This window comes from Papio anubis, unplaced genomic scaffold (genome assembly GCF_008728515.1).
Source record: "Papio anubis isolate 15944 unplaced genomic scaffold, Panubis1.0 scaffold689, whole genome shotgun sequence".
NCBI lineage: Eukaryota > Metazoa > Chordata > Mammalia > Primates > Cercopithecidae > Papio > Papio anubis.
In genome coordinates this window covers 4,857-19,751 of record NW_022167110.1, presented here as the reverse complement: position 1 = coordinate 19,751, position 14,895 = coordinate 4,857, and the positions used below count along the sequence as shown (strand labels likewise).

General features: G+C 36.4%; 1 pseudogene across 1 annotated transcript; it reads right to left on the bottom strand.

Annotated features, from left to right (window-relative positions):
- Positions 1-8,026: 8,026 nt before the first annotated feature.
- Positions 8,027-10,430, bottom strand: LOC116273445 (annotated as a pseudogene). The gene has a single exon (XR_004181768.1). The product of XR_004181768.1 is annotated as a chondroitin sulfate synthase 3 pseudogene (transcript).
- Positions 10,431-14,895: the final 4,465 nt, after the last annotated feature.

Genomic DNA, 14,895 nt, shown 5'->3' with positions numbered 1-14,895 from the left:
TGAGATACAGTTAAAAAATCAATGTTTAAAAAATACTTGATGAGGTCAGGCGCAGTGGCTCACGCCTGTAAGCCCAGCACTTTGGGAGGCCAAGACAGGCGGATCACGAGATCAGGAGATCGAGACCATCCTGGCTAACACGGTGAAACCCCGTTTCCACTAAAAAAATACAAAAAGATTAGCAGGGCATGATGGCGGGCGCCTACTAGTGGTCCCAGCTACTCGGGAGGCTGAGGCAGGAGAATGGCGTGAACCCAGGAGGCGGAGCTTGCAGTGAGCCAAGATGGCGCCACTGCACTCCAGCCTGGGCAACAGAGCGAGACTAGGTTTCCAAAAAAAAAAAAAACTTGATGAAATGGCCATGGAAAAAACATTTTAAAGGTATAGACAAATATTATACTATTATAATATCTTCAATTTCTAAAGATTCTGAAGAAACCAATTAGAATGAGAAATGAATTCAGCTGTTCTGCCCACGTGGAAGAGAGCCAGCTACATAGAACAAGGAAAATAAAAGAGCTACAGGTTAGAGTTGCTGGTGAAGAAACAAGTTTCTCCATAAAGATGAAGGCAATCGTATTAAAAAAAGGTCAAGAAAAAAAGAGAATACGGAAAAATATATAAAACCATAGAAGGAGTAAGGGACTAATTTTCTTATTAGGAAATTCTCCTTAAAGGACTTCAATTTCTATGCAGTATTTTTTTTTTTTTTTTTTTTTGTAAAGAAATGTAAAGTTCAAATTTCTTGTCTGAATAAAGGATGCTCAGAGAATAGTACCTGCAACTGACTCACAATAGAGTTTTTGTTGTTGTTGTTGTTTGTTTGTTTTGAGATGGAGTCTCACTCTGTCACCCAGGCTGGAGTGCAGTAGCATGATCTTGGCTCACTGCAACCTCTTCCTCCTGGGTTCAAGCTATTCTCGTGACTCAGCCTCCCGAGTAGCTGAAATTACAGACTCGTGCCACCATGCCTGGATAATTTTTGTATTTTTAGTAGAGACAGATCTCAGCGTGTTGGCCAGGCTGGTCTGGAACTCCTGAGCTCCAGTGATCCACCTGCCTCGGCCTTCCAAAGTGCTGGGATTACAGGTGCGAGCTGCCGCTCATGGCCTAGAACTTTTTTTTCTTAACAAAAATATTGTCATAAATTGCCCCATAATATCTGCTTTTTCAAAAATGTACTTGACATTTTTCTATATGACTCAGTCAAAAGTTACTTCATTAAATAATAAACTAATAAATCAAGAAAATATATAGGAGCCTTTAGAGTAGAAACAATGAATCATACATCTTAGAAGCATAAACTTATAGGTTTGATAAACTTATTTATATTTAGGTGAAAAGTAAGCACAATGAATTATACATTTAAAAAACATATAAGCATGTGATTTTATTCCAAAAGATATGCAGTCTGGGGAGTTTTGAAGTCTTTCTGGTAGAAATATGTCCCACTATCTGTGAGTCTCATTTTCATAATATATGATAGTTTTTAGGATGTTTTATTGTGGCAAAATCATGAATTGTGGCATTATGGACAATCCAGTTAGTTACTGTAGATTGATGCTGTTGAGACAGTAGTTTGAACAAAATGAGATGTCATACTGGCCCTTTGTCTCAAATAAGGCTTTGGTGTATGTTAGCTCAGTAAAAGAAATAAAAGAAGGAAGAAAATGTTGCTGCCAGAAATATGCCATGAATGACCTGATACTAATATAAATACATACCAGCCTTGCTTAAAGAACCCCCTAAAGAATTTCTGAAGGTAGATGGGTAGATACTCTATTCTGTCTATCTTACTGTATACTGGCGAAAGTATGTGCTCTGGACACAGATGAACTTTCTGGGTCCATCTGCGGCAGATGAACCAAACACATTTGAGCTGGGTTGAGTCCCAGCGCAAATTCAGACATTGTCATTTTTGAGAGCAAAATAAATCTCTGAAATTTATTTTGCTCACCTGTAAAATAGGGATAATGATATCTACTTTAGAGCTGATGAAGCTCAAAGAAGATAATTTTTCTGAGTAACAGTGCAGAATAGGTAAGCACTTAATGAATAGTAACTACTAAAATAATAACAATAAAAGCATTTTACTTTTTCTCCTCCCTTATTGAAGTAGCTTCTTGTATAAAGTAACAAATAGAAGTGTTTGAAAACAAAATGACCTTTCCCTAAATTGACTGCACATTGGGTGGAAACAGGTGTAAATGAAAAAAATGATGATTATGAGCAATGATAATTTATTTCCATTTTTATCACATGCCCTTTCTGATCTCTTAGGCTTATTAAAAGAAATGTTTGTCTTATGTAGAATATAAAATTATGAACATGATCAATATTGAGAAAACAGTGACAACTAAAACATAATTATTTAATATTCCTCATTCAATATAATGAATTATCAGAAATATAAAATACATATAAACATATAATTCATTGTGAATTATTTAGTTTGCAAAGGCAAAATAGTTTCTAAAAATATACATTATATTATTCATGAAGTCTTTTTCTTTAAATAAATGAATAATTAATTCAGGAAATATTTTCATGCAATCCTTTTTTTCATTAAAGTACAAGCCTGAATATAATGTTGAAAAGATTAATTGAGAAATGGAAGCAATCGAAGGGGATCAAACTTCTCTGCCTTCAGTTTCTAGTCTAAAAACTCAAGAAGCTATAGAAAAGCCTCTGGCATTCCAGTCGACTAAAAAGAAGTATACTCCAGCACACTTTAAATAGGCCAAAATGACTGAAGAAAAAGAGTTGAAAAATGTATGCTAGCTTTGTACTTCAAGCTCATGAATTATATAATAGTAACTTCTCAATCCTCATACTAAAACTTGTAGTCTAAACTGCATGTAGTTTGTATCATCTAGTTTCTAAGTTAGAGAGACGGGAAAGATCTTAATGGCAGGAAAAAAAGAAAAAAAATTTTAAAGTAGGTCATCAACATGTTAGAATGGTATGAAGACTAGGAGTCAAGTTAAAAAGAAGAAAATAATGCATTTTCTTAGTACCATGCCTTTAACATTTTGCTTCTTTACTATTAAAGATACTTCTTTTAGAAGTAGGTGTTGGATCCACTTTGGTGGGTATGGAAGAGAAAGGGAAAAGAGCTTGAGAGTCATTGTGGTGACAGAGCATTTAATAGGTTACATATTAAAAATGATTGGAGCTGGTGGCAAACCCTATGATTGGAGGTATTTATTTTCATTTTTATATGGACCTTGTATTGGGGTGGTGGCAAACCCTACGGTTGAAGGTATTTTTCACTTTTATATTAACTTAGTTATTTTTGACCAATGTCAATTTGAACCTTTGTTGCAAGAATCAAAATGGAAAAACTGAGGTAGATTCATGTCTGTATTTGAAATTCAGCTGTTCTTTGATTCCATTTGGTATGTACACACACTTACCCCCACTTGGACAAAATAAGAAACTGTGTTTGTGGGAGACTGAGGGATAGTGGCTGTGGGAGAACTGAGAAAGAGATGGAAAACAGTCCCAAGGAAGGAGGCCTAATAGTACTGAGAGGTTTGCTTCCAGATGATGCATGTTTTCACAGTCTAGGAGTTCCCACTCGAGAGTATCGTTCCCAAACAAGTTCCAATAAATATTTGCTAATCAGTTAACATTATAGATATGAGCAAGTATTGTGGTTTCTTTGTTGTTGTTGTTACTGTGGTTTTTTTTTTTCTGTTGGAAGTCTTTTAACAATAGGACCATTTAATATACAATTTTACCATTCTAATATGATGTTCACCAAATCCTCCAGAATTAAGTCTGTAAAGATGGGGGTTGGACGGTAAAGGAATAGCAAAAATGTATACCCATGCATAATGGATAACAAAACTGAAGAATCTCAGCATTGACACCGACCTATAAATACAATACATATTGATTGAATTTGATTGAAATAAAATCCTGCATGGAGTGAAATCCCAAATATGTCTTAGACTTTGGCAGTTTTTGAGATCAGAAAAGAAGAGGGAAATGGACAACTGGGTGTCAAATTGAAGTTGACAATAGAATATCCTGGCACTTTGTGCCAGTGCCAAGTAGTTTGTTGCTTGATGCAGATGCTGACTGTAGCACCACCTGGGAGCATGAGTCATTGCCGGTTCCTCACATCATTCCCACCGTCTGTCGTGGCAAGCTTGGCAGCACAGCCAGCAAGTGAAGGAGGCTGTGGGGCAGACAGAGGCAGAACCACACTGGCATATCCGGAGGCTCCAACCTGGCACCACTATTGCCACTAGTTGAAAACAAAGGTCTAGGAGGCTCCTGGCCTCAGCACAGGCAGAATGCTCCAACACTGTATGTTTGACAGGGATTAAGATGCTAATAAGAATGTGAATGGGGAAGGTAGGCAAGTAAACAGCACTAAGAACTGATAACAAATTCTTGTATTGTCCCTAAAGACACCGTTTTTCTCATTCACTCTGTAATATCCACAATTGCAGGCTACTTCCTGAAGAGATTGTGCCATCAACAATTAAGCACAAATGAGAGATTAAGTGGACAATTCTTCAGATTACCAGTAGTCTTCAGATTACCAGTATATACTCTTAGATAGAGCTATTGCTAGGATAAGGCACACAAGGTTCCTGTAACTTGTAGGGTCACAGGTACAGTGACTTAGAAAGCAGGAGGTAGCAGGGAAATAAACGTAGCTTGATCATGTAATGTAAAATATGTCGAAACCTTAATTTCTCCATATAAATCTTATCATCAAGGTAATATGAAGCTACAAATATTCTGTTGGTTATTTATATTTTACCAGCATAAGCATGTTTTCTGTTGGGTAGGAAGAAGAAAGGAAGAGAGACAGCAATCTCTTTCTAGATCCAGGTCTACCTTAGAATATAGTCCCCAGGACAAGGAAGTCCTAGCTGAGGGTTCAACAGGGTAGGCAGGCCCACAGCCTCTCATCTGAGCAATCTGAAACTATTAGAAGGGAACCTTATCTGGTGAACCCTACTCCTAGAAGAAAGAACTTTCCAGGGCTCCTCTGGAAATGAAATGAGAGTAGCCCAGTCATGGGGCTGCTGTCTAGAGATGGTCTCCAGGTTTCATATGCTAAAAACAAAGAAGCTTCCTAATCTACCTTTCCAGGGAATATTTATTCTCTTGTTTGGACTACCAGTCTACACATTTGAGTGTTTCCTTCCTGTAGTTCCGTATCTATTAACTAGGCATAATGGGCTCAACTCTTAAATTGAGAACTATTTCAGCACTGACAACATTGATTATACCAAGTCCATATGGGTAAAGTGACAGAAAGAGTCAAGCAATTATTTGGTGGTGTTCATCAGTGTGAACAGTTTCTACACTCAGGGGCTGAGATGATATAGAAGGGATATTGTTGGCATCCATCAGAACTTCTGGACAGTTTTTTTCCTTGCTGAAGTTCAGCCATGTTTGAGCAGGTAGACAGAAAAACCCTACCCTTCCCTGACACAATGGTACACAGAAGGATCTAGCAAAGTGATAGATGCTTGAGATTAAATCCGGAAGAGGCTTTAACTGAGCAAACATCCACAAATTTAGCTCTGCCCAGAAAGAGTGTTCAGCAGGAGCAAACTGACTAGTGGATCTCACATGTGCATGATGTCAGGAGGCCTTTTGCGCTCGCTCCCATTGTTTTCTACATCCCTCTAGCAACTGAGAAGCCATGAGATAGAGTGAAAAAACAGGGGCTTCAGATTCAGACAGGCTTTTGTTTAAATTTTACCTCTACAGCATACCAACTGTGTGAACCCGGGACAAGTTACTTAACCATGTGTGGCTTCAGTTTCCATATCTGTTTAATGAAGAAAGTAATATCAATATTCTGAGAATTGTTCTGAGGATTAAACTTAAAAATAAAATGCATAGTGTGGTGCTGAGTGGACAGCAGATGAGCAGTAAGAAGACATTGAAAGCTGATGAAATTATTCTTGGGGTGACATTGAAACAGAATATCTACAGCTATCCAAATAAGGTAACACTACAATGTATGGACTACTTCACCTGCATATATTGTGCTTTTTTGGTTGCATTCATAGTGTCTTGCCCTTCAAACTTAAAGGCTTTAGGTAATTGATACTACATGGATAGAAAAACACTCAATTTTACTATCATCATTCTCCCCATATTTTCAGTGAGGTAATACTGCATTGCCTGTAAAAGATTATATGAAGGCTGAATGCAAAATTATGTAATAGATTTAAAGTATACTAACAGTATAGTGTATATATGTATAATTAAGTTCAAATGAGGTCTCTGTATTCCCTGGTTTCATCAGCATGGTTTCATCATATAATACAGAATGCCACTTCATCCCCTGGCAGCTGCTTCATAACTCTCTAAGTCTTGGAGTTTTAAACTAGGCCTTTACATTTATTACCTCTGTAAAACTCCCTCTTATTTTATTTGTCTGAGTTAAAGATCAGTCCCTGATTTCCTTTCTTCATTAACAAAATACTTAATGCTTATTATTTGGTAATAGATCTTCCCAGATGACTATGTTTACTGAATGTTAAAATATTTACTGTTCAGGAAAATGAAACCTGCATGAGAGCTAAGTCTTGTAATATAGCAAAGTAAGTTATTAGAGTGAGGGTTTGTGAAAGTCAGAGACAATATTAGAGCAGAGATCAATTTTGAATTGTTGGCCCTGTCAAGATGAGCATTTTAATATCTAAAAATTCCATTAATTATTTTCTAATGAATTTGACATTATTAAGATTACAAGTTATAGTTAAGGATACTGCCATCCTGTTTGTCCTAATACTAAGCAATGATATTTGTTAAGGCTCCCAAAATGTCTTCAGTAAAAGAGATTGTCAATATGTAAGGAATCCATCACCAACGCAAATGATATGTGGCCTCATGGCATTCAGTAAAACTAATGGCAACAATTTACAACAATCACTTATATCAATTTTGATGCAAATTATTTTTTCATTAAGTAGAAACAGAACATCAAAGTACAGAACAATATGTATAATATACTACATTTTGTGTATAGAGGGTTAAAAAAATAAAATTTGTGCTTCAGAAACTCTAGAAAGACATGCACAAACCACTCACACAGCCCAAACAATGGTTATGTGTGGTCAGGTGACAGATATGGGTGGATGGGGAGTGGGGCCAACAACTTTAGATATTTAAAAATTTTGTTTGATTTTGGAACCATGCAAATGTATTACCTATTTACAAAATAAGACTTTTACAATATACCTTAATGACACTCCTTTGCATGGATGTTCATTTTCTCTTATACTTCTTTAACCCAATTATGCTTTTCTAGAAACTGGACACCACTGATCCAGGTCAAAGAAAGAATGATATGTAAAGCTAAATGAGATATTTCCTGATGTGTTTTTAATAATTATAAAATTGATGTGATATTAATCATTTCCCCATTGACTTTTGAGAGACCTACCAACCCATATTAAAGGCAAGTTTTGAGCTGTTCTTGGGTTCGCTTGATCCCAAAGCTGAAGAGATTGAGGAAGGAGGTTTCTCCCAGATAGTAAATTATTGAGTAAAGAAATTGCTCGGCCGGGAGCGGTGGCTCAAGCCTGTAATCCCAGCATTTTGGGAGGCCGAGACAGGCGGATCATGAGGTCAGGAGATCGAGACCATCCTGGCTAACACGGTGAAACCCCGTCTCTACTAAAAAACACGAAAAACTACCCGAGCGAGGTGGTGGGCGCCTGTAGTCCCAGCTACTCGGGACGCTGAGGCAGGAGAATGGCGTGAACCCGGGAGGCGGAGCTTGCAGTGAGCTGAGATCCGGCCACTGCACTCCAGCCTGGGCGACAGAGCGAGACTCTGTCTCAAAAAAAAAAAAAAAAAAAGAAAGAAAGAAATTGCTCAGTTAATCACCTATGAAGGCTAGGTTTTCCAGGATAATAATACAAACAGCATACCATAATCCCTTGTTAACTTTTCAAGCCTGCTCAGCAAGCATATTTTGGTGAGTATGAACAGAAACGTATCAAGTATGAGTAAAAGGAAACAACAAAACCTTGTCGGCATTTTTGAAAAAGAATACTGCTATACCTGTGTTTTATTTTAAATAAACAGGTTCTGTCATATTTTATCTTCTTGCCAGCAAATGAAGGACATTATTTCATAAAGCTTCTAAAATGTACATGAATATTTAATTAAATCATATTTCCTTGAGAAAATAAAGTTCATTCGCATTTATAGCAGACAGTTGTGAGGAGCTCATAATTGTCATAAGACCAGGGTAGCCAGTACCGGTTGCTTGTGGAACAAAACTCCTCAATTTTTAAAACTTTTTTTAAAAAATAAACATACAATCATAGGTGTTCATTTACTTTAAAAATTCTAAAGATGAAGAAAATTATTGTCTATATATTTAAGTCCTTGTATAAATTACAAAACTCAAGTTTATGTTACAGAGTCCCTTCCCCATAGGAAGCATAAAGCACTTTTGTGGTACCTTTCACCAGTAAATATTTGTATCACATTGAATTTGAGAAACCAAATAAAAGTCGATATTGCATCTTTAAGCCCAAAGAGAACATTCTTCTAAGCTGTCTCTTGTGATGAATGAGTTTCAAAAGTCATTTTGATTACCATGATTTAACTCAATCTCAAATACAGATATATAAAAGTAATAACACATATTGACTTCAGTAGAAATCTGAAACATCAGTGAACTGCAGACTCTTCTTGCTTGAGGTCAAAAAACACCCTTAGGAAGACAACCAAGAGTAGTTTAAGACCAGGACAACAAAATAAAATTATTACAATAATAATAATAAAAATAACAATAAAATAAAAATAACAACAACCAACAATGAGGTAAACTCCCCTTTAAAAAGGCAAAATGTGTTGCCTGGACTGTCAGGAGAGAGTTCGATTGTACCTGACACCCAAATGTTTTTCTAGCCAGAGTTCAGCCAGTTGCATGGTTGAGGCAAAAGTACTTGCCTTGGATCCTAAGCACATCTTATACTGCTTAGGGTCCAAGTTAGGATCACAATGAACTGGATGGAAAATATGCACCACTCCTACTTCTTGACTTCTAAAGGGCCTTAAGCCAGATAGAATGACTTTATTGTAGAGATCTACATCTTCTAGTCCCCAGCCTTGTATTGAGGTATCAAATCCACCTGCACCTAGAAGATCACTTTTGTAAATACAGGTGATTCCATATCCATAGTCTCTCCAAAATCCAGTCTTTTTTGAGAATACAAAGTAATCATCAGTGGGAGGATTTCCCCCATTTGTTACCTTTGGGTCATACTGGCTAAATATGATGGGATAGTACACCTGTTGTCCCTGAATTGTATTGTCTCTACATCGTTGGAGAAAGTCTCCTCTGAAGATCAAGTCAACATCACAAAATAGCAGCAAAGTGTCATTGTCAAACTGGGCAGAAGCCATTTCAAGACCAAGACCTCTGGAAAACTCTCCCTTCATTGGGATCAGGGTCATTTCTGCTTTGGGGTATTTGTTCTGGTATCCTTTTATCAGCTCAATATGCTTGCTGGAATCTTGGCCAGAATCCCTACTGAAAAGGATAATGACCAACTTTACATTCTGCTTTGGGATAAGACACATGTTTTCAAAGTTCTCCATGAATCTCCAGAAAATGTCATATCTTCCGATGAGAGGAACGAGAATGTGTATTTTCTTTTCATTGTGCCCTCCCATTTCTTTGGCACCTTGAAAAGAAGATAATATCTTTAAAGAATTAGATATAAAGGAGAATGATTGAGTTTCACTGTTAATACTCTCCACAAGACTGTTGACATCTAGCTCTTCGGTTTCTCTGAAGAAAGGCTTGCTGAACAACTGCTGAAGATAGGCATGACGTCTCACTGGCACAGTCAGTTTCCTTCCCTTGTGTCTTTTGTATAAAAGGAGCAAATCCAAAATGTACTCCACCCCGTGCATGGGGTTAACTCTACGGTAGCCATACTGAATTTCCTTGAAGTCAATGAGCCGTCCTCTGCTCTTGGCATTCTCGTTGATCATCTCCATTACCTGTAGGACAGTGTCATCCAGTGCTGTTCTTAAAATGCTACTGAGGCTCTGTCGAGGGGGCTGGTTCTCAGCTGCTGAGTATAGGAGCTTCCCTGTCAGGAACTCCCATTCTATCACTTCATTTCTCTCCCGAGGCTGGAAGTGGTTGAAAGAAGGTATCACTCCCAGCTGCTGGTCCTCTTTGCTCACTTCTGTGTTACTGAGCTTGCTCATCAGGGCACTCTCCCTGTGGAGCTGGATGGTGCGGTAGCGAAGTTCAGAAATTTTGCGGCTGAGCATGTAATTATGCAGCCTGTATTGGTATGCAGGTCTTTTGTTGGGGTGAAGTGTTATAGCTGCATGGATTTTGCTATTGTGAAGGTCTTGGATGTAACCCTTCCGATTGTGTTCATAATTTTCATGGAACAGTTGTTGCATCTGAAAAGTAAAATTAAAAAAATCAGGATTAATTTTAAAAGATTTATTTAAAAAGAAAACCAGCAATAAACTAAAGCATCTAAATGAAAATAGTTAATACATTTTTGGTATCGTATTTCATAACAAAAATGGTTTATAATATTTATATTTTTAAAAATTAAAATAGTTTTATTATTTGTAATTGGTAGATGAAATTCCATGTACTTATCATGTACCACATGTTTGGAAGTGTGTGTGTATATATATATATACACACACACACACACACACTTCCCACTATATATATATGTATATATATAGTGGGATGAGTAAATCTAGCTAATTGATGTATTCATTACCTCACGTAGTTATTATTGTGGTGAGAACATTTATCATCTATTTTTTCCAGCATTTTAAAGTATACAATATATTGTTATTAACTATAGTGATCATGTTATTCAAGAGATCACTTGAATTTATTCCTCCTATCTAACTGAAATGTGGTATCATTTGTCAAAAATCTCCCCAACCCCTCTCTCCAGCTGACTCAGCCCCTGGTAACCAACATTCCACTCTCTAGTCCTATGAAATCAACTTTTTTATTTCTATATACGAGTGAGAGCATAAATGTCAGGTTCATAGGCTCAAATATTGCAAATGAACCTCTAGCTATACATAAAACAAGAATTGACTATGTCCATAACCCCATAACAGATCATGGAGAAGCAGAGAGTCAGAATGGACACAGCATGAGTCTTCCAAAATAAGCAATTCACCCTAAGGAGGAAAACCAGTGACCTGTTGTTTGGAATGACAGTAAGAGGTTATTTGCCAGGGGAGTCTTAAATTTCATTTAGCATCCTGATATACTATTTTTACAGAGTAAGTTCTTGGTAAGATAAGGTGAAACAGAAACTATACTGATCTACACTCCTGATGTAAAGTATCATATCCAAAATAGACATGCTTGACACCCTTATGAAACAAAAAGGCTTTCTGCTAGTCTAGAACAAATTCACTAGTTCAGGCAGAAACAAAAATGAAAAAAAAAATGTAGTTATGAGGACAAAGTTCAAACCGCCAGCTGATTCTTCCTTTTCTGCTAGTCAATTAAGATACCTCCATTATACCCACTCAAGATAAGTGATTATGAAGAAGAAAAAGAAGAAAAAAGATGGGATGAGGAGAAAGAGGTGAAAAGGAAGAAAAAAGGCCAGCAGCATCATGAGATGTCTGCAAATATACTGATGAATAAGAAGAAAGAAATACTGCAAACTTAAGAATACTCATCAGAAGCAGGTACAAATTGTACACAAATTAAAAAAAAAAACCGCCTCTTCAAAAAAATAACTCAATTAATACACAAATAAGCTTAAAAAAGATAAAAACTAAACTGGCAGAGCTAAAGAAAAAAGGGAGAAAAAAATAAAATCATTGATAGACATATTGCAAGAAGCATAAAAAGAGATTTGTGAAAAACGTAGGAAGAAGAGACTTGAAAAAATTTAGCAAAGTAATAGAAATATAAAATAGAGCTTACAGTTTGGAGAAAGGGTGGTCTTTTAAGTAATTAGTGCCAGATCAGTTGGATATTCATATAAGGGAAAAAAGTAAAAACTGATCTCTTACATCCTACAATGGATGACCTGTCGATGTAAATATAAAGGTTTATTTTAGAAAAAGGCTTTAAAAAGTTTCTAAAACTTACATGAAAATATCTGCATGACTTTAGGGTAGGTGAAGATTTTGTAAATAGGGCATCAGGAACTAACCATTAAAACAGACTAATACCTTGCATTATGTTAAAATTAAGAACTTTGTTCTTTAAAAACACCATTAGGAAAATTAAAAAGGGCAATTACAGAGCTGGAGAAAAAAATTTCAATAGATTTTATGAAAAAGAACCAGCTCCCAGAATAAATAATAAACTTGTACAAATAAGGAAAAAAGGAAGGACAAATCTAACAGAAAAATGGGAAAGAAAACTTGAAAGAGTACTTCACAAAAGAGTATGTAAATACTCAACAGAGATATAAAAACATTCTCTACTTTATTCATCATCAAGGTAAAGCAACTTAAAATGACAATGCGATAACATGATGGATCCACAAAAAAATGGCTAAAGCTAAACAGATAGATAATACCATGCATTGTCAAGGCACTGGAAGGTTTGGAACCCTCTTATACTGCTAGTGAGAATGTAACTTGAGAAAACGCGTATCAACTAAAATGAACATACATATTCCCTATGACTCAGTAGTTCTCTCTTAGATATATGCCCAATAGAAATACATATATAAATACATACATACACCTACATATATATAGAAGAATTTTTATAGCTGCATTATTCATACTCCAAAACTGAAAATAACCTAAATTTACATCAAGAACAGAATAAATGTAGTATATTCATGTAATGAAAAACAATACGTCAATTAAATACTTGAAATACTACTCACAACATGGATGAATCTCACAAACAAATGAAAGAAGCCATATAACAAAATAATACACTTTGTATGATTCCATTTATGTGAAATTCAGAAACAGGTAAGCTAACCTATATGGTTTGCTGTTGGAATAATGATCAAGAATCAAGAAGAGATTTTGTAGTTCTCCTTGAAGAGGTCCTTCACATCCCTTGTAAGTTGGATTCCTAGATATTTTATTCTCTGTGAAGCAATTGTAAATGGGAGTTTACTCATTATTTCACTCTCTGTTTGTCTGTTATTGGTGTATAAGAAAGCTTGTGATTTTTGCACATTGATTTTGTATGCTGAGACTTTGCTGAAGTTGCTTATCAGCTTAAGGAGATTTTGGGTTAAGAGAATGGGGTTTTCTAAATATACAATCATGTCATCTGCAAACAGGTTTTCTAAATATACAATCATGTCATCTGCAAACAGGGACAATTTCACTTCCTCTTTTCTAATTGAATACCCTTTATTTCTTTCTCCTGCCTGATTGCCGTGGCCAGGACTTCCAACATTATGTTGAATTGGAGGGGTGAGAGAGGGAATCCCTGTCTTGTGCCAGTTTTCAAAGGGAATGTTTCCTGTTTTTGCCCATTAAGTATGATATTGGCTGTGAAGCACTTCACGTCTAAAACACCAAAAGAAATGGCAACGAAAGCCAAAATTGACAAATGGAATCTAATTAAACTAAAGAGCTTCTGCATAGCAAGAGAAACTACCATCAGAGTGAACAGGCAACCTACAGAACGGGAGAAAAATTTTGCAATCTACTCATCTGACAAAGGGCTAATATCCAGAATCTACAAAGAACTCAAACAAATTTACAAGAAAAAAAAAAAAAAAAACATCAAAAAGTGGGTGAAGAATATGAACAGACACTTCTCAAAAGAAGACACTTATGCAGCCAACAGACACATGAAAAAATGCTCATCGTCACTGACCATCAGAGAAACGCAAATCAAAACCACAATGAGATACCATCTCACACCAGTTAGCATGGTGATCATTAAAAAGTCAGGAAGCAACAGGTGCTGGAGAGGATGTGGAGACATAAGAACACTTTTACACTGTTGGTGGGACTGTAAACTAGTTCAACCATTGTGGAAGACAGTGTGGCAATTCCTCAAGGATCTAGAACTACAAATACCATTTGACCCAGTCATCCCATTACTGGGTATATACCCAAAGGATTATAAATCATGCTGCTATAAAGACACACGCACACGTACGTTTATTGTGGTACTATTCACAATAGCAAAGACTTGGAACCAACCCAAATGTCCATCAATGATAGACTGGATAAAGAAAACATCACACATATACACCATGGAATACTATGCAGCCATAAAAAAGAGTGAGTTCATGTCCTTTGTAGGGACATGGATGAAGCTGGAAACCACCATTCTCAGCAAACTATCTCAAGGACAAAAAAGCGAAGTACCGCTGTGTTCTCACTCATAGGTGGGAATTGAACAATGAGAACACTTGGACACAGGAAGGGGAACATCACACACAGGGCCTGTCATGGGAGTAGGGGTAGAGAGGGATAGCATTAGGAGATATACCTAATGTAAATGAAGTGAGTTAATGGGTACAGCACACCAGCAGCACATGTATACATATATAACAAACCTGCACATTGTGCACATATACCCTAGCACTTAAAAGTATAATGAAAAAAAAAAAAAAAAAAAAAAGAAATGTCAGAACTATATACATAAAAATAAATCTACAGCAGTCCGGGAAATCTAAAAAAAAAAAAAAAAAGAGAGGGAAGCTTCTGGAGTAGTGCTGGTAATGTTCTTTTATTTATCCAGGTAGTGGTCATATGTGTACATTTAAGGTGTGAACAGTCACTGAACTGCTGCTTAAGATACACTTATCTGCTATACTCCAATTAATGAAGGATTTATTTTGAAAGTATGCATATATATGTATGTTCATAAATGTGTGTGGATGTGTGGGCCTGGAGAGAGAGACAGAGACAGAGAGAGAGACAGAGAGACAGAAA